The sequence below is a fragment of the Sinocyclocheilus anshuiensis genome, unplaced genomic scaffold (genome assembly GCF_001515605.1).
Source record: "Sinocyclocheilus anshuiensis isolate Anshui unplaced genomic scaffold, SAMN03320099.WGS_v1.1 scaffold213, whole genome shotgun sequence".
Lineage (NCBI taxonomy): Eukaryota > Metazoa > Chordata > Actinopteri > Cypriniformes > Cyprinidae > Sinocyclocheilus > Sinocyclocheilus anshuiensis.
In genome coordinates, this window is record NW_015540860.1 from 339,033 (window position 1) to 359,347 (window position 20,315).

Below are 20,315 nucleotides of genomic sequence, written 5' to 3' on the forward strand. Positions count from 1 at the left end.
CTAAAAATGCGTGGAAAACGCTAGGTGCGCCGCTTTCTGCTTTTTTTCCAAAGCGTTCGGGCGCTTGCGCTCCGGAGGCGTCTGCCGTTGCTAAGCAACCATGACCTCCGCTCTCCACGAAGACTCGGGAGTTTCAGCAAAAGATAAATGGATTTGCAGCACTAAAAATCACTTGCAGTAGCTCTGCTACTAAATTTATTTAAAAATGGCTATCCCTGTACAGCTATGATCAGCTGTTCCTTCATCTTGACTGAGCTTTCAATGTTGTTACGGGAAAGGACGAAGCTGATTGGTTGGTTCTTGTCACATGACCCGCGGTGCGCTTGCGACATTCTGAAAAGTTTAAATGTTTTCATCTCGATGCGGCGCGGAAGCGCCTGGAAAAAATGAGCGCGTCGCACCGTGTGCGCGTCGCTTCCATTACGCCTGCCGCGCGTCTTCATTTGAAATAACGAACTTGAGCGAGCAAAAAATGCGCTATGTGAATGGCCCCTTAGTAATTACTCCTCACGTGAATAACCTGCTCGTAGTTTTACAACTTGTATGTTGTCTAGTTTAAAAATGTAAATCTGATGAACGCAATAATGCACTGAAATCAGAGTGAAGATCGTTTACTTATCTAGCTGTTGAGTTTCAGAGAAACTCAGAAAGCATGCTGCAGGAATCTCAAGTGAATGCTAGCCAGCCATATAAATGCAAGGCAGTAAGCTCATTGGCTGCATATGCAACATTTACTTACCTCATGTGTTAATGTGATTATCTTTAAACTATCACTAAACATGACTTTTATAATAAACTCTTCACTATCGCTGAACCAAGCTAACGAGTGAAATAGAGATGTGACCCCTTTAAGAATGAGCGCTTGACATACTAAGGGGCCGTTCACATGTCGCGCCTAAAAATGCGTGGAAAACGCTAGGTGCGCCGCTTTCTGCTTTTTTTCCAAAGCGTTCGGGCGCTTGCGCTCCGGAGGCGTCTGCCGTTGCTAAGCAACCATGACCTCCGCTCTCCACGAAGACTCGGGAGTTTCAGCAAAAGATAAATGGATTTGCAGCACTAAAAATCACTTGCAGTAGCTCTGCTACTAAATTTATTTAAAAATGGCTATCCCTGTACAGCTATGATCAGCTGTTCCTTCATCTTGACTGAACTTTCAATGTTGTTACGGGAAAGGATGAAGCTGATTGGTTGGTTCTTGTCACATGACCCGCGGTGCGCTTGCGACATTCTGAAAAGTTTAAATGTTTTCATCTCGATGCGGCGCGGAAGCGCCTGGAAAAAATGAGCGCGTCGCACCGTGTGCGCGTCGCTTCCATTACGCCTGCCGCGCGTCTTCATTTGAAATAACGAACTTGAGCGAGCAAAAAATGCGCTATGTGAATGGCCCCTTAGTAATTACTCCTCACGTGAATAACCTGCTCGTAGTTTTACAACTTGTATGTTGTCTAGTTTAAAAATGTAAATCTGATGAACGCAATAATGCACTGAAATCAGAGTGAAGATCGTTTACTTATCTAGCTGTTGAGTTTCAGAGAAACTCAGAAAGCATGCTGCAGGAATCTCAAGTGAATGCTAGCCAGCCATATAAATGCAAGGCAGTAAGCTCAATGGTTGCATATGCAGCATGAACCAATCAGCTTGTGCCAAGTTGTTTAACTCTCTGAATGTCATCAGTTAAGTTAACAACCCGTCATCCTGCGCCATCTAGAGTTTCAGGACTGAACTATATATTTCACCCAAAACTGAAAATTCTGTCATTAATTATTCACCCTCATGTTGTTGCAAACCCGTAAGACCTTCATTCATCTTCAGAACACAAATTAAGATATTTTTGATGAAATCCGAGAGCTTTCTGACCCTGCGTAGACAGCCACGCAACTGACACGTTCAAGGCCCAGAAAGGTAGTAAGGACATCGTTAAAACAGTCCATGTGACATTAGTGGTTCAACTGTAATTTTATGTAGCTATGAGAATACTTTTTTTGAGCTACGAAAACAAAAATAACTTTATTCAACAATTTCTTCAATTCTGTGTAATGCCGAGTTCACACTGCACGATTTTCAAACTCGTCGGATCGCCGTTGTTTTCACACTGCGTGACTATCTGGGGTAGCATTCAGTTGCTGCTGTCGATGTGTTTTTCAGTCAGAACTCATTTCACACAGCGTGATTGTGAATCGCCCTCAGATTCCCTCAGATCGCGTCTTTGATCATTTACACTGCGTGATTGTCACTCGCGTGAACGAGCACCGATTTGCCTCCGATTTCGGGCATTTGTCGGCGATTTCGCAAAACCTGTCGGCGAGTGAAAAATCGGGCTAAAATCGTGCAGTGTGAACTCGGCATTAGTCTTCGACACGCGTTCACGACAGTACCATGTCTAAATACTATGATCGTGTCATGTCCTATCTACTGAGATCTTCATAGGATTGATTTTCGTAAGTAGCACTGATGTGACATTCGCTAGCTATGATGTGCGTTCAGTTCAGTGACAGTTGAGCTAAAAAATAAAAAAGGCATTTAAAAATCGCAGGTGGTGGTCAGTTGGTGTGCAAATGTATGCTTAACAATTAACAATTAAATTAAATAACAATTTTTTTCAACTTTTGATTTAATTCCTAGCAAGAAAGTAACACTGTAGTAAATTAATGTTTGTTAATTATCACTAAAGCTCTCTCTGTGTATCATTAGACCATCAGATCATCAGAAGCCAGTCCGAAATCAGTTTTGTGAGGTACATTTGTGTGCAATTGCTGCCTGCAAAGTCATTGCCGAGTCCGACAGTGAGGCAACAAGTCAGCTCCCTAAGCTTTCTTATTCAGACATACTACTCAATCCTCATCCAATTTTCGTCAACTATAAAGTAGGTTAATTTCAGATTCATATTCATATGCAGAGAATCCTACAGAAAGAGTCTACTGAAAAATCACTACCACTAATGCACAGACATGTCTGGAACATGCAAAGACAGATGGCAGGGATGAGTGATACGAACAGTGAAACGCCTATTCAAATTCGAGGACTGGAACTAAGTGTCATAGCCTTTATCTATTTTTTTTTCTAGTGGAAGAAAGTTTTCACCAAAGTCTGTTTAGCTGGAGTTGTCTGAATGGTGCATTTTTTGCGTGGTTGGAATAGCTGGTGGTAGTTGGACTGAGAATTTTTTGGCAAACAGTGCCAAAAAGTCTGAAAATCGCTTTAGGGAGCTGAGAAGACTAAACACATTTACAGGCATACATCTCCAACTAGTGCCATTCTGCCTGACTGTGTGTGTGTGTGTGTGTATTAAGCTGGTATTTAAACGTGACCCACATCGCTCACGATTGCTCTCATATTCAGTGTGTATTGAAACGCTAGACTGATTTCTTCAGGATGGACATTTACTGTGGTCTTCATGTCTTATTTGGGGAGTGAGTCCTCCTTCCCCTCTCTGAACTTTTCTAGCTACCTGTTATGAAACATAAATAACTCAAAAGACACAAAGTAAAACAAATCCTGAATAAGGTGTTTCAATGGAGAAGTTTGCTTTCAGCACTGATGGGAAAATAAATGGTTGTGCCTTCAACCATCCCTTCATCTGTCTCTCTTTTTCTCTCACTCATTCCTCTCTCCTTTCCAAAATTCTGGGCTGTTAGCCAGACACCCTAAAAATAAAGACATGAGAAGAATTGAATCCAGGTCAAGAGACTGAATGAAAGCTGGGTAAAGATTAAAGTCCATTTCCAAACAATAACATCTCAGGAGTAAGACAACAATTCCATTAATCCCACAGACCTGCTGCCTTTTATTTGAGACTGTCCTCAAGTCTCGCTCCCTTCTTCTTGAATGGTTCTGAAAATTGATTTTTTGTTTGGTTCATATCACTTTACACAGTAGCTGGGCCACTGCGGAATTCACCATGCCAAATGTAATTTCAGGAAGAGAGAGGTCTGTTTGTGTGGAGAGAGAAGTACAGAGGCACTTCTGTTCTCTGCCTCGGGTGTTCAGTAAAGGGTTTTGAGGGTTTGGGCTCAGGGAATAGCCACTATTCGTTTTCAAAAGATAAACTGTAAAGTGGAAACTGAACATGGGTGATTTGTTTCTATAAGAGCATTAGCATGGCCACAGCCGCTAGGTGCAGACATGTCATCTGGTGTAATATGTGACTGAGTGACACCGTACATGGACTCAAGCTTGTCAACTGCTGTCGGTTAAATATTATAAGTGCAGAAAATTTAATTTAAAGCATATGATACAAAGTCTAAACAGTCTACCTTCTACCAGTTAGACCGAGTGATGAACAAACACAACCTTAGACAAGATTGAGCTACTTTTTTGTTCCATAAAGTGGTTCAAGTTTTAGATGGATGGTTGGCATCATGTTTTACTTAGATGCAGCATATATATCCAAATCTGTGTTTGTTATAAAAAAGCTTTTGAAAAAACCACAGCTTGCTTTCCATCCTTAAAAGAATAGTTCACCCAAAAATTAAAATTTGCTGAAAATGTAGGCCTACTCCTTTCAGGCCATCCAAGATGTAGATGAGTTTGTATCTTCATCTGAACATATTTGGAAAAAATTAGCATCACTTGCTCACTAATGGATCCTCTGTAGTGAATGGGTGCCGTCAAAATGAGAGTCAACATCACAGTTAAAAACATCACAGTAATTCACAAATAATTCACATGACTCCCGTCCATCAATTAACATCAGCTCAACATTGCGTGTTTGTAATAATCAAATCCGTTGCTGGCTCCATCCATAATAGTGCTTTCTCGAGTGAAAAAGTTGTCTTACCTGAATCAGGAGAGAAATATACACATCAAGCAACATTTACAAACGAAAATAGTTATAAACAAATATGATGGTTGATTTTGATGAGATGACAACAGGGGGTGGACACATTTTTCAGATTATGAACTTGTACTTTGACCAGAAGCAGTGGTTTAAAGGTAAATCCTTAATGATGGACTCTCATTCTGACACTAGGTTTGGGTATCGAAAACCGGTTCCATTTTAGAACCGGTTCCAAATTTCCAAGAACCGGGTATTCGATAAGACGCGTGCATTTCGATTCTGCTTAACGATTCCTGCGTTCGCATTTTAATGTGATTAAAAACGATTTAAGTGCAGGAACGGAAAGACCTTGCGCCCTGTTTGCGTGCAGCGCACACGAAGCGCAAGCGCAAGCACAGAGAACAGAGGTCACGGTACGGGTTTCCGGTTTGTGTCCGTTCTCGAACCGTTCCGTGTATTTCCACTGTACAAAAGGTTGTTCCGGGCCGAAACTGACTTCTTTCATATTTGTCGACCAATATGCAGAAAACTACGTCAGTATATCATCATAAACACAGCCGTTTTTATCTTAAGTGAACGTAAACAGATGAGAAAGAAAACACGTACAGCATTTTTAGATCTGTGTGCGTTCGGTGTTAAAGAGACAGCAGCCTAATAAACGCCCTGCCTGTCATTAATGTTACACATTTTTTCACACACTTTTCCAAAAAAATAAATAAATAATAATAATTATTGATTATTTCAAAGGGTTACTAATGACGCATCATTTGGATAGTTTCATGTCTGGGGACAATTTAGGATTAAACGGGTTAATTATACATGCAGACACTCATATGAAGAGTTTTAAACAGCAGATTAGTAATTTAGAGAACAAATTTTATCTTTGAACGTGAAAAATTTAAAGAGGTCCAGACCTCTGTGACCTCATAGCCATACCTGTCAACCCTCCCGTTTTTCCAGGGATTCTCCCGTATTTTACCATTCAATCCCGCTATCATCCCGTTTAAATATTTTCCCGTATTTCTCCCGTATTTTTAATCTTTCTATTAAAAAAAGTGGGCGTATTTTTTATGTTTGCTACATTCGCTTCCGGTAAAACACCCGTAATTTGTATGGGCCAAACCTTATTATATGAATAATCACGACAACAAATTCCAAGGTTGTCCAGTTGCCAGATCTTGTATGAAACGCATCTTTCTCACGCGATCGACGCATACCAATTTCAACCCATTTGTCCCCTCAACTTGGCAACCCACAGCCCAGCGATGCTATTGATATGTGCGCAGGTAGTACCGCGGGAAGGAAACAATGGGAGAAGATCAGGTGGTGCTCCAGTGAAAAAAACTAAATATACATGTAAATGTATATTTACATGTATAATGAGATATAGCTTACACTCCTATCTTATTACTGACTGTTTACTTGTCTTTAACACTTTAATGTTTGAAATTTATATTAATCTAGTTGTTTTTGCATTTTTTTTAAAGCATAGGCAAAATTCCTCTTGCAGTGTTCTGTAGGCTGCTGATTTTTGCTCGTGTTATTCAGATGCAACAGAAAATACCCAATCCTAGACGGCACCCATTCACTGCAGAGGATCTACTGGTGAGCAAATGATGTAACGCTAAATCTCTCCAAATGCATACCTGTCAACCCTCCCGTTTTTCCCGGGATTCTCCCATATTTTAGGTCATCTAAGCAGAAAACAGCAGTTGTAAATGTGAACTGGTGGATCAACAAGAAGATAATGAATGATAAAACTCTAAAGATATAGCCTACACTAAGATATATTTATGTTACTAAATGAATATAATTGTTTGATAATAATTGTTTAAATATAAAAATAATATAATATAATTTTTTTTACTTTTGACTCCGCCCCCCTCCCGTATTTTGGTACCCAAATGTTGACAGGTATGCCAAATGTGTTCTGATGAAGAAGCAAACTCATCATCTAAGTAAATTTTCATTTGGTGAACTATTCCTATAATTGTCCTTCAGAAAAAGAAAGTAGTGTGTATTAGTGTACATATGGGAGCCTAAAAAGCCATGTAAAATGTTACTGAAATACTAACTTGTCAGTGGCATCTAGAGAGAGAGTGTATTCATTAGCCTTCACAGCAGGTCAAAGTCAAGATGTTTGAGTGAAATAGTAAAACACTGCTCTCTTGTGGACGTTTTCTACTCTAGAATGCTGAAAATACTATATTTAGTCATGAAATGGTGCTTGTTTCAAAGGTTAGAACACTAGTGAATATAATTGCCGGCTGGATTAGCACTGAGCACTGATTTGATGTTGCTGTGAACTCTCAAAATAATTTGTACAACTGCCTTAAATTAGCTGAAATTGTATTTAAAGTGGGCAGCAGGAGAGATCTGACTATGAAGGACATGTCTGTTTTGTGTTTTCCGAAAACGCAGAGGCTTCACTCAAGCAAATTGGTTTTGTTGTGGAATGTTCCTCTTGGTGGAGTTCCAGTCTGCACTTGAAGGCTGTTATAATTTGACTAATCCAGGAGATTATATCTTGGCAAGCAGAAACCCCTCATGTTCTCATGATCAGACACTAACCAAAACAAGATTTCTATTGTGTATAGTGAAAAATTGCTAACATTAACTTGGCATATTAAATAGTTATGAACAGTTATGGTGTCCAGGAATACAACTCCTTTTAAAGTCCCCCTGTAGTCAAAAATTTGATCCTTTAAAACTTATCTTTGATCATCAAAATTACATATTTAAATGTTTTTTCTTGTGAAAATAATTTTCTCATGCCTTAAAATAGCTTGAATGCAACTCTACACCCTTGCCTCATTTACTATACACGGAGTCACGGACCTATGAATACGCAAATCAGCCCCTCCTCCACTCAGTCACACACCAGCCAGCCATGAGCCAGCGCCTCCTGATCCACTAACTGAACTGTAGTAAAGTAAACGTGATACAATGGCAATGGCAATGGCAAGTGGAAATATCAGTTAAATTAAGCCATGTGTTTGAACCAGAAATAAGCTGGTATGTTCAACGTAAGCAAGGAGACTGATGGCTAACTTCGTGAGGTAACATTATCTGTTTGCGCTGGTTCGTACACGGATAATGACTGATAAAACTGTTTTTACTAGCGGACAACTACAGTGGATACTGTAACATTCGTTAAATGTACTTACTTGACGATGTTGTGTCCTCAAAATGCCTTGAAGACTCAAATGCAGCCAAGTTTGTGATTCCAAATCGCGCCCGCGATCATACGCGTGTTACGTGCACATGTCAATGCGGGAGAGGTGCGTCTGACTCCGGGCTACTTTTACACTGCTGCCGCGGGTTATTATTCAAGTTAGCGGTTCTAAATACAAATAAATAAGCACTAACAGCACATGACATCGTGAAAATAGGGGGAAATATTAACAGTTAGCGAAACATCTGCAGAAAAAAATATAACTGTTAATTACTGATTAACCTGGCTGCCTTCTCACTAGACCCTCTGCTTTGCAGCGGGGACTTTAAAGGCTATATGTGCAGAGCTTCTAAAGACTACTGAAAACATGCCTAAAATGTGTTAGTTTTATATGTGAAGACCATTATTATAAGGAAATAAGAAATTTATTATATGAGGATTAAAATGAGTACTGAAGTTTAAATTTATTGACTGTTGTTAACAGTCACTGGGGAAAAAAAGGAAATGTAACATTAATGAACATTGAATATTATATATATATCAGTCATTCTTGAGAAGTGGGACAAAACAGGGTGCAAAATTGAAAAAATAAAACCTTGTACTCAGAGAAATGAAACTACATTTATGTATCTTATATGTACTAAGCTACTGAGCTATGCTTTGATACAACCTCCTAACTTTTCTCTTTTTTAACAAAATGTGCTTTTTTACCTTGGACTGTGTAATATAATTGCAGCTTAATCTTTAACAGCATTCAAGATGTTTTTAACATTTCAAAACACATTCTCGTGTTAGCAGACATATTACACTTTCACATGTGACCAACAATTCCACAACAAATATAAAATATCATAATGAAAATATTAATATTTTTATTTTTAAACGTAATAACAGTTACAGTTGCTGGACCTGTTTTGTCCCATGTCTCAAGATATATATATATATATATATATATATATATATATATACTGTATATATATATATTCTAATATTATTAATTATATGTAATTATAATGCATTTTCATAAATTAACTAGTGATATGTTACTAATGATGTAGGCCTAAGCATAAATAATGTTTTGAATTACTTATGAGAGATATTATAAACTGTTTAATTTGCCGTCTTTTTTGTGTTATGTCTTCTAAAAATGACTAAAAGTCTAACAGTCAATCTGGTGTCTTTTTTCACTCTTTGTCAACTGTGTGAAATTTCAAGGACAATTTTTTGCTTTTTTTTTTCATTTCTAACTGAGAACATTAGCTATAAAGATATCATAAATATAATTACATTTGGTAGACACTTTTGTCCAAATATTGCAATTCATTTTATTAGTTAAAAAAGAAATTGAAATAAATAAATAAAAACATCACACTGACTGTCAACCCTCTTGTTAAAAAAGATTGTCTTCCTGTCTTTTTCTTTTTGAAAATTTAATTTGCTCAATACCTAAAAGGGCTACCTGGAACTGAAATAGAAAATTTGGGTTTTTAACCACTCCACTTTGTCTGATGAATATTAAACTTTTCTAATAACAGAAATAACATAATAATATATATACATTTTTTCATTCTCAAATCACATGTTCAAGTGGGATACAGTTTATCTATTGAGGACTATATTAACTTTAATTTTCATAGTCATACATAACATACCTGTCAACCCTCCTGTTTTTCCCGGGATTCTCCCGTATTTTTAATCTTTCTATTAAAAAAAGTGGGCGTATTTATTATGTTTGCTACATTCGCTTCCGGTAAAACACCCGTAATTTGTATGGGCCAAACCTTATTATATGAATAATCACGGCAACAAATTCCAAGGTTGTCCAGTTGCCAGATCTTGTATGAAACGCATCTTTCTCACACGATCAGAAACATACAAATTTCAACCCATTTGTCCCCTCAACTTGGCAACCTAAAGCCCAGTGATGCTATTGATATGTGTGCAGGGAGTACCGCGGGAAGGAAACAATGATCACTGGTAGAAATGGGAGAAGACTCAGGTGGTGCTCCAGAGAAAATAACTAAATATACATGTAAATAATAATAATAATCTATTAAAATAGATTTTAATAATGAGATATAGCTTACACTTCAAAAGGCTATTTAATTGATGAAATGTGAGCGCTGCAAGTTTCAAAGTCAGGTGCTGGCTGCTTTGTTTACTGCGGTTACCGGGGAAACGGCTATATTCCTGACGAAAAGCGCCACCTGCTGGCAGAGAATGAATTTGCATTTTTCAATAAGCCCTTCTGCTCTTTGTTTAGACCAGTGATCCTCAAATCTGGCTCGCAAGATCCACTTTCCTGCAGAGTTTAGCTTTACCCTAATCAAACACACCTGAGTTTGCTAATCAATGTCTTCAGGATCATTAGAAAATCACAGGTAGGTTTGTTTGATTATAGGGTTGGAGCTAAACTCTGCAGGAAAGTGGATCTCGCGAGCCAGATTTGAGGATCACTGGTTTAGACCAAAGCCAAAAATGACCTTGTTTTTTTTAAGCAGAAAACAGCAGTTGTAAATGTGATCTGGTGGATCGACAAGAAGATAATGAATTATAAAACTCTAAAGATATAGCCTACACTAAGATATATTTATGTTACTAAATGAATATAATTGTTTGATAATAATTGTTTAAATTAATATAAAAATAATATAATATACTTTTGACTCCGCCCCCCTCCCGTATTTCGGTACCCAAATGTTGACAGGTATGATGACATAATGACAGACCTGTAAACCAAGCGCACGCTAAACGTCATCATGTTTCTATGGTGATGGCGCTTTGCGTCAAATAGCCTACATTTCGGTTGACACAATTAACTCTCCGTTGACTTTAAATCGCCAGCTATCACTACATCTATTAGACGGATAACTCGGCACTAACATTAAGACGAAAACAGAGTGACTTGTGTACGCGCGTTTCACCTGCACCAGAGGCACTCAGAAGTGCGCGCGCGTGTGTTTTCCTCAGTATCCCGGCATGCACCGCTTTATTTAGTGTTGTATCTCCGGGAGATGTCAGACACAGCCCTCTCTCTCTCTCTCTGCTCCAGCGAGGAGACGAAACCCAGCATATCTCTCCTCTCAACAGCCCGCAAACAGCAGAACCGACCCCATCCTTACCATCAGACACACACTAATTTCAGCCCGTCTTCCGGTAGGTGTCGGCCGCTTCTTTGCGCTTCGCTCCCGGTGTAAAGCGCGCTCGGGGGCAGGTCGCATCTCAGCTGCACCTGCTCCTGCTCGAGCCGCTGACTGAAACAAACAAGCGATGTTTTCAAAGAAAGCCTACTGCACTGTATGGTTTAGAAAACAATACTGCCTCGTATATTTTAAGTACACAGTTTAGCACTTGCATTGATGTAGTTTGTTATTGTTTACTGCTTGTTGCGTTTTTTCGGACGGATGAGATCATTAGCCGGTGGCTGATTATTATGACAGTAACTAGAGACGATTGTGAAGATGGGTGCTATAAAGTGGCATATAGATGTCATTGAAAACATTTTTGACATTGACACATTCTGGTTGATTGTTTTGGATGTCACGAGAGTTGTGCGAAATGAATTTGAGATAATTTCTGTTTATTTATCATGCTTATAATATTAACTATATAGAAAATCAACTGCTTTTAAGTCATTATCGATCATTTTTGTGATTTTTTATTTATTTATTGATGCGTTAACATTTATTTGCTTCAAATCAGTTATTTGAAAATCTATTCATTTGATCTGGCAGATGCATATGCAATATTGTTTAGGACACGTGCTGTCGTTTCTGGATTGTTCACAGGTTCTGAGTAAAAACGCAACACATTCTCTTGTGTCCCTAACCTTGTAAATGTCTTCTGGTGTAATTATATTAATTTTTGGAATGGTGGTTTGTTGATTGTTGCGCTGTCCGCAATGCAGGTGCCGCTGTTCTGACGATTTGTGCTACCCTGTCAGATTTTGCTACTTCCCATTAAAACAGATGGTAGCATAATTCGATAGCGAAAAGTGCTACCTATCAGATTTTGCTTCCAGCATGATATTAATAAGGTGTGAGGCTTTATTAACATGTGCACCTACCCCAACCCTAAACCTACCCTTACAGTAGGATAAATACAGTGTTGGTAGCATAATCTGATAGGTAGCATTATTTGTCAGAACACCGTTTATGATCCTGCTCATCCCCAGCCATTCTCGCGTGCATGTGTTGAAGTGCACTGGCCAATCAGATGCTGCCATGAAAGTCCCACATGTTGTTAATCATGATTTTTGTATGGTCTTCATTTATTTAATAAGTGGTTATTTAATAATAGAACCGAAAAGCAGTGACGTTTCTAATAATAACCGATAATCAGTTGCTATTAACCTGCTGCTGTTTTTGTGCCCTGCATAATATGTCATACTAGCTTACATCATGCAGGAGTATGTAGTGGGTGTGACTACATACTGAAGCACTGGATATTGGATGTTTCATGTTTGTGTGTGTGTGTGACGTGACTATCAGTACTAGGATATAACAGTGTTTAGAGTCTCCTCTAAAGCTGCAGATCATTGATTATTAATGCAAGAGAAGGAGAGAGAATTTGGAGGGCAAGAAAGAGAGCTGTTAAGGGAGAGTGTGAGGGATAGTACGGGGAAAAAACCACAGAGTTGAGTACTAATGTCAGGGGGATTCTTTTGTCTCATGTGGAGCGGGGCGGGGGAGGCCTCACCCTCTGACTGTAGGGACCAGCATCAGTCAGATCAGAGCAAATGTCAGCATCAGCACTCTAAAATGTCTACCAGCCCATAAATGGCTCCTAAAGGAGGGGTGTGGGAGTGAGTCTTCACATATGCCATGGAATATCACTTCTGAAGGATGGTCAATGCTCCCAGCGCCTGTGATTTAACGGTTAATTTACGGTAAGCAGATGGATGCGGGATACAGATGGTGATGGGGTGCACTTTGTTTCTGATGCTCACTTGATGCCTCATCAGCCTATAAATAAGTGTGTTATGATTTGGTTATTGTACTAGGGTTATCTTTTGAAATATTGTGTGAATTTACAGACTAGTGTGCGGTAAATGCCAAATAGGATGGCTATGTGCTAAGATACCTACAAACGTACAAATACATGCAAAATGCCAACATTTTTTTTTTTTCACACAAATTATGAATACATGGGCAGATTATAGATTAATAAAGAGTTATTCTCATGTAGTTCATGCACTTTGCTGAGCACTTGATTTTGTTAACACTATCAGTTAGGTTTAGGGGTAGAGTTTAGTGTAGGTGGTACTGAACATTATTTTCAAATGCTACCTTATTCTTCAGTGTGGAAGTAAGCCTATGGGCAAGACTTCTGGTTCATTAGCCACGGTAGGGAAATAACGAGAAGAATAACAACATGCAGTAAACGGTAAAACTGTTTGCACTACAAACTAGTGTGTTCATACAGTTGAGGTCAAAAGTTTACATCCCCCTTTCAGAATCTGCAAAATGTACATTTTTTTTTTTTTTTTTTTACCAAAATAAGAGGGATTATACAAAATGCCTGTTATTGTTTATTTAGTACTGACCTGAATAAGATATTTCACCTAAAAGATGTTTACATATAGTCCACAAGAGAAAATAATAGCCTAGTTGAATTTATAAAAATGTATATAAATTCCCTTAATCCTTAATACTGTGTTCTTAACTGAATGATCCTCAGCTGTGTTTTTTGTTTAGTGATAGTTGTTCATGAGTCCCTTGTTTGTCCTGAATAGTTAAACTGCCTGCTGTTCTTCAGAAAAATCATTCAAGCTCCACAAATTATTTGGTTTCTTTGGTTTTCACCCTCTGACTCTTAATGCATAATTTTTCCTTCTCTTACGGGAAAAATAAGGTGGATAAACCATCAACCTTTTTGCTCAACTTACCGGACATTTCATTTCCAAACTGGCGCAATACACACAACAATCAACGTAATAAAACCTTGCCAGACACAGATACAGATTACAGATAACTGAACACTCTTTTAGTGCCACTCACTGGACATTTCACTTTGTAAAATCTTGCAAAACGTGTAAGAAGCAATGTAATATAATTTCACAGAAATGTCGGCAAAGGCACATTTTCCCAATGAGCCTGGGTTGAACAAAAGTCCTTCTACATCTGGAATTCAAAGTCTAATTAAAGCTGAAAATAAGCAGAATGTGAAAAACAAATAAAACAAAGAAATCTTCTAATGTAAAATAAATAACAAATATGTCAGGTGTTGCACTAATTCTAGGCCACTAATCAAATAAATACATTTGTGACGTTGATCATGTGTCTCGTTGTACAGATTATCTCACATGCTGGCGAACATGATCATCAGGTTTTACACAATCTTGTGGAGTTCATGCTGCTCAAGTGCTGTTGTTATTGACGCAAAACCAAATGTTAATACCTACAGTATGATGTTGTTATGATGTCATGGTGGCTGCTGGGAAGCTCTCGTTTCAGGAAGTGCTCATGTGATTCACTATAGATGACATCATCACTCGCAGTCGTACCTTAATATTGGTATTGCTCATAGTAGGCATACAAACTCCTTATATGCCTCAATTTTCATTATTCATAAATTATTCATAGTTTTTGCCTGCTCCACTGAACCTCGTAGTCTCTCTCTTTCTGTCTTTAAGTAATGGAGGTCATCTGTCAGTGTCCTTTGTTATGTAGCTGCCGTCTTGAGCATAACTAAACACTTTTGAAAATCTTTTTAAACACAGCAGGTTTGACCGTGGCAAAGTCATTCTCACTGTGTGAAAATATGTGTGTGTTGTGCTGTGAAAGAGAGACCAGATACGCTATTAATGACACCCAACTGATGTTATAAGTAGATTGTGTTGGTGTCCACCTACAAAATGGTTGAAAAAAACGATTCAGGATGTGTGTATAAGCCATATGGAGTTTTACTGTGTTTGTGTCAGGGTTGTGTACTATGTGAATTTGCATTGAGGTAGCAAATGGGAATCGTAAAAAATTAATATTTTTATTCAGCAAGGATGTATATAAGAATTGATGGTAAATACATTTCTGAGGTTGCAAAAGATTTCTACTTTAAAAAAAAAAGAAAAGCTGTTCTTTTGGGGGGAAAACAATTATAGTTTCCACAAAAATATTAAGCATCATTGTTTTCAACATTTATAATAGTAAGAAATGCTTCTGAAGACTGGAGTAATGGTTACTGAAAATTCAGCTTTGCAATCACAGGAATAAATTACATTTTAAAATATATTAAAATCATATAATAATATTTTACATTTGAATGTTTCACAATATTACGGTTTATACTGTATTTGTGACCAAATAAATACTGATTTGGTGAGCATAAGAGACGACTTAAGCATAAGAGACAAAGGGCAAAATTTACTAATAGCTTGTGCCAGCACAAACCCTCATTTGGCGTAAAAAATAATGTTAGGATTTACTAAAGACACGCAGTGGGAAATTTAGCGCTGAAAAGGCATGGGCACAGTTATATTTGTAATTCATATTGAGTTTGCATTTGTAGGAGTTTCCCTTTCGATCGGTAAATTTATGGGAGGAGAGTATTTAAATGAATCACACAACACGATTTACGCTCATCAATTCACTGGTATTTGCGACATTATTTAACGCCCAACAAACATGTCTTAAAGCAGGCGGCAATTTGTGCTGCTCTTGGTAGATTGCGCTGGTCATTATGGAAATGAGATGTTGCGTCTGTGTTCTTTAATGTGTGCATTGTCAGTAAATCACCCGCAGAATTTTCCACATTTATGGAATTGCGCTCTAATGCTAATTTGCCCTGTTTAGTAAATCTGGCCCAAAATAGTAATAGCAATAAATAACAATTAAAAAAGTATAATAATAATTTTAAAATATTTGAAAAGTGAGTCTTTTCTAAATTCTGAATTTTGCCTAACCCTGTTTGTTGGTAGTGTGTTTCTTTGTTTCTGTAAATCTTAACATTTGCATCTTTATTGCGTGATATACTATATGAATGAGGAGAAATGGCGATAGCAAGAAAAAGAGAGAGGACACATGAGGAGGGACGACAGCAAGTGAATTAATAAAAGAGCTGGGTAGAGTCTACTGACTGTCTTCTCTGTGCCGCACCCAGCGTGAGCACAGCCTGCATGGCATTATTCATTCATGCTCAAAGGCTTTTCATGAGTTCCACTGACTCGTAGTCTACCTCGAACATCTCTTACCCTCTTTTTAGCCACACTAGTGTTCAAATATGCAAATATGTTTTGTTTTCAGAAACCCACAGTGTTTTTGTTTTCCCTTTCAGACTTTAGAGCGAATCCAGACTGCTGCTTTTCCTGTCCTTTTGTTGTGTCTGTCTTGTGGAGGGCTGTGGTTAGTCTGTCAGAGTGAGAGTGTGTTTAAGGCATCTGCTCCTGTCTTCTGATCAACCACACTACCATTTTTGGCTGCTCCTTTTTCTCATTTTCAACTTGATCTTATGAGAAAAACGTGACCATGCATGTTTTTGCAAGCCTGAAATAAGTTGCCGTATAAATCGCTGCAGTGTCCAGATGAAATGTCCACCGAGTGTCGCTAAAAGTGATTGATTTTCTCCTATAAAGTCTAAAAGTCTATATAGTGTTTTATCAATTTTTAACGATTTTTAACACAACCAATGGGAATGCATTTTTTCGTCGGCATTTTTTTCAAGTGCGACATGTTCCTGGATCAACATCTTTGTTGACCCTGGAACAACATTGTGATTAACCAATCAGATTTGAAGAACCAGTTTATAGTTTTTGTGAAGTTTAGGCTTACAATCAGTGTTTGGTGCTTGTACATCAGTGTCATTTATCATTTCCTCTGATTTTACTGATTACGCTTTAAGGTTAGGTTTAGGTGTAGGGCTATGGTCAAGACTAAATTTTTGGATTAAAATGTTGTTGTCAACAAAATATGTTGACCTAGGAACACACCTAACTCAGCAAAATCAGGACGTGCCTTACCCTGACCATAATTCCTAGATTTTAAAGGTAATTCTTTAAATCTAAAATTCAAACTTTCACAATTCAAGACATTATTAATTGATAAAGTTGCAGCACTTCTACACCACTACTGCTTATTTCACTTGGAAACTGCAGCAGTTTGCTCCCGCAGTATGTTTTTCACATTTTGTAGCATCACGTTTTTCTGCAGGAGAGCAGGTAGTTAATATAATATAAAATAGTTCGCCATATAGCAGAATAAATGTGAAGTATGATTAGCAATGCAGACCTTCAACACACCCGTGAGGCATTCTCTTATCTCTTGTGTTTCTCCTTTTTCCTCTGTCTTTCTGAATGGCTGGATTTGTCAGTTTTATTGTGTTGCATTATCATGATAGGAGGAAGTGCACTCAGAGGAGAGTGTCTGCCTAAGTTCTCTGTTAATAATTTAAACTACACAGGTCTTTATGAGGACCCTTTTACTAAATCAAAGCCTTTCTTAAGAAGTCATGATGGGGACACTTTCTTTTATCTTCTGGTAGAAGCAGAAAAAAAATTAAACATGGTGTTAGATTAATACATTAGCCCACAAGCGAGTATATTTGTAGCTGGAATATGATATATTAGGCTGGGCCAAAGTGTTTTTAAAAGGGACATATCATGAGAAATTGAATTTTCCTTGATTTTTGAAATAAGAGACAAGAGTTTGATGTACTTGATCTACTTTCAGAACTCAAAACTTGAAACTCAAAACTGCCCGTCTTAAAATATCCTTTATTTAAACTAAGTATACTCATAAAAAAAAAAACAGAGGATTTGCATGAAAGTCTTAAAGTCACAGCAGCAAAAATGATTGAAAATAATCAAGGCATGTTTTTGATATACTTCAGCACAGTTTTTGTCTAAACGAGCACAAGGAAAATGCACTTTTAGTCTACTCTCTTCAATTTATATGCACCATTATATAAAGTAATAAAAAACAGTATTTATGTAATGTACGCTACCATTCAAAATGTGGAATCGGTATAAGATTTATCTATTTAATAAAGACTCTTATGCTCACTGAGAAATTTTTTGCATTAGGTGTTGAAAACAGTTTTTGTGGAAACGGTGATACATTTTTCAGGATTCCTTGATGAAGTAAAGTTCAAAATAACAGCATTTATTTGTAGATAAATGTTTTATGATGCTGTAAAAGTCTTTGTCACTTTTGAATAAAAGTATTAATTTCTTTTTAAAAAATATTAATAATCTAACTGACCCCAAAACGTTTGAACAGTAGTTTGCATACTGTATATTTTATATTGATAATTATAAATTTTAATATATGAAAAATGCAATATAGAGATACCTGTGAACACGTTAGAGTGATGATTGAGGCAGAACTTGAATCAGAACTGAATTGATTCGTTAAAATGAATAATTTGAACCAACTTAATCAATCAAATGCTGTTTTACTTTAAATGATGCTATTAAAACATATTTCCACACTTCCATACTTGTGAGACAAGACAGAATCATAGACTAATCACAGAAAATTAATGGCTAGATAAAAAGCAAACTATAATGGTTAGATAAATAGCACACTGTATCATTGATAATTAAAATATTGCTCAATTTCATTCACCAGCACAATCATTGCGATATACCATGAATATTCAACATATCACCCAGCCCTACTTAAATTTTAAGTGGATCAGAAAATATCAAGGGGAAAAAATGAAATAATGATATATGTATGATATGACCTCTTTAAGAGCGCTTTGGGATGGGGGATGATCCCTAAGCAGTGCAGGGTCTGTGGAAACCAGCCCAGCGTTCACCCCCTTAAATCAATACTCCCACATACCGTATCTACAGACTCTCCCTGGCTTCTCTGCCTCATCTGAAACGCATTACGTAATGTCAAACCATTATGCTGTCATTAGATAAATATAGCTCTTTGTCCTCTCAGACAGAGGGACGTTGATTCGGGGAAGGGATAGTGATATCCAAAGTAAACATTTTAATTGCAGTAATGTGTTTGTGTTTGTGTAAGTACTGCATGACTGTCTCCTGACCTCACTATGTGGCTGTGACTCCATTGTAAACATCTCATGTAGTTTTATCCAGCACTGACTTCACATGCGCACTTTTATAGAAGCTTGTCCTGATTACACAAACACAGTCACATCTATATTTCGCTGCTGGTGAATTGTGACCTCACATGCCTGTAGGAAGAGTGATTTTGGTGTAATATTGAATTACATTAAAGATGTATTTTGTCATGTACTCTGGGAATTGCAGAGTAGCAGATATCCTGATGTTGATGTCTCAGAAGAGGTTTAATTAAATATGCTGTAAGTGATATTTTTTAATGGAATGACACTCAGAAAATGTCCCTATTACAGTACCTGTCAGATCTGAATTGGATGATGTCCTAAAATATCTTGAAATGATACACTTGTGTCTGTGGCAGCACTGAATCTGTAAACTGCAAAAATGTGACTTCAGTCAAATTCTTTTTTAGATAAAAAGAAATTTGAGGTGCTTTTTGTGTCAAACGTTTCGTGTGTTTCATATAAGAATAATATTTTACTTCTGTTGTGCTTGATAACGATGGAATTTACTATAGACTGTATTAGTTTGTGGTAATTAGATCTTTTTTCTTATCAGTATTATTCATAACAGTTATATGTACACATACAATTTTCCATCATAATCCGTAATAATGTAGTAACACTGCTTTGGAAAATCGCATATTTTATCTCAAAAATTAGTTTGTGGTGTTTTATTTTTAGCATTTTTAGTATATAAAATAAGAATATTATTATTATTTATTTAAAATATTATTTTAATATTTACTTGTTTAAAAAATAGTAGGGATGCACCAGTATCGGTATCGGGCCCGATACTGCGCTCTTGTACTCGTACTTGTACTCGTTAAAATGCCCCGATACCAAACGCCGATACCACACAGCATGTGATAAGTGCCATATTCAGACAAAGAAACACCGACAACAGACAGCAGAATGGAGTTATTAGAGATTAAAGATGTCTACGAAGTATATGTATGCAATGAATATAAAACATTCAGTATTAATGCCTGTATAGCTGATTTGCGCCAGCTGGTAAGCAAAGCACGCTGAGTGGATTGAGCGCGCAGCGGCGCAGATGCGTGAGCTTGTCGTGTGAATATACCTTTCTCACAGACATCACAGGAAAGTTTGTAGTTTGGTTGGATATGTCAAAAAGAAGTAAGTAATTAGTAAAACAATGCACAAGTTACTTAATGGTTGGTAGGGAGGGAGTGAGAGAGAGAGCGCGCACTTCTGTTGTGTGATCTTTATTGATGTTCGCTCACTTAGCACGCATCATTTGGATTAAAACTAAATCGTAAATATAAAAAAATAAGACAATTTATAGGGGCATTCACTATAAACGTCATTTAT

General features: G+C 37.4%; 1 protein-coding gene across 4 annotated transcripts in view; it reads left to right on the forward strand.

Moving 5' to 3' along the window:
• The first annotated feature begins 7,771 nt into the window (after positions 1-7,771).
• Positions 7,772-20,315, forward strand: part of ccdc92 (coiled-coil domain containing 92) — a 24,800-nt gene continuing 12,256 nt past the window's right edge. Inside the window, exon 1 of one of the 4 annotated variants that reach the window (XM_016485462.1) lies at positions 7,772-7,836. The gene's annotated coding sequence lies outside the window, so the exon portion shown is untranslated. Of the gene's footprint in view, positions 7,837-10,845; positions 11,109-12,552; positions 12,841-20,088; positions 20,121-20,315 lie in introns of those variants that run through there. The other 3 variants (XM_016485461.1, XM_016485464.1, XM_016485463.1) reach the window with 3 other exon arrangements.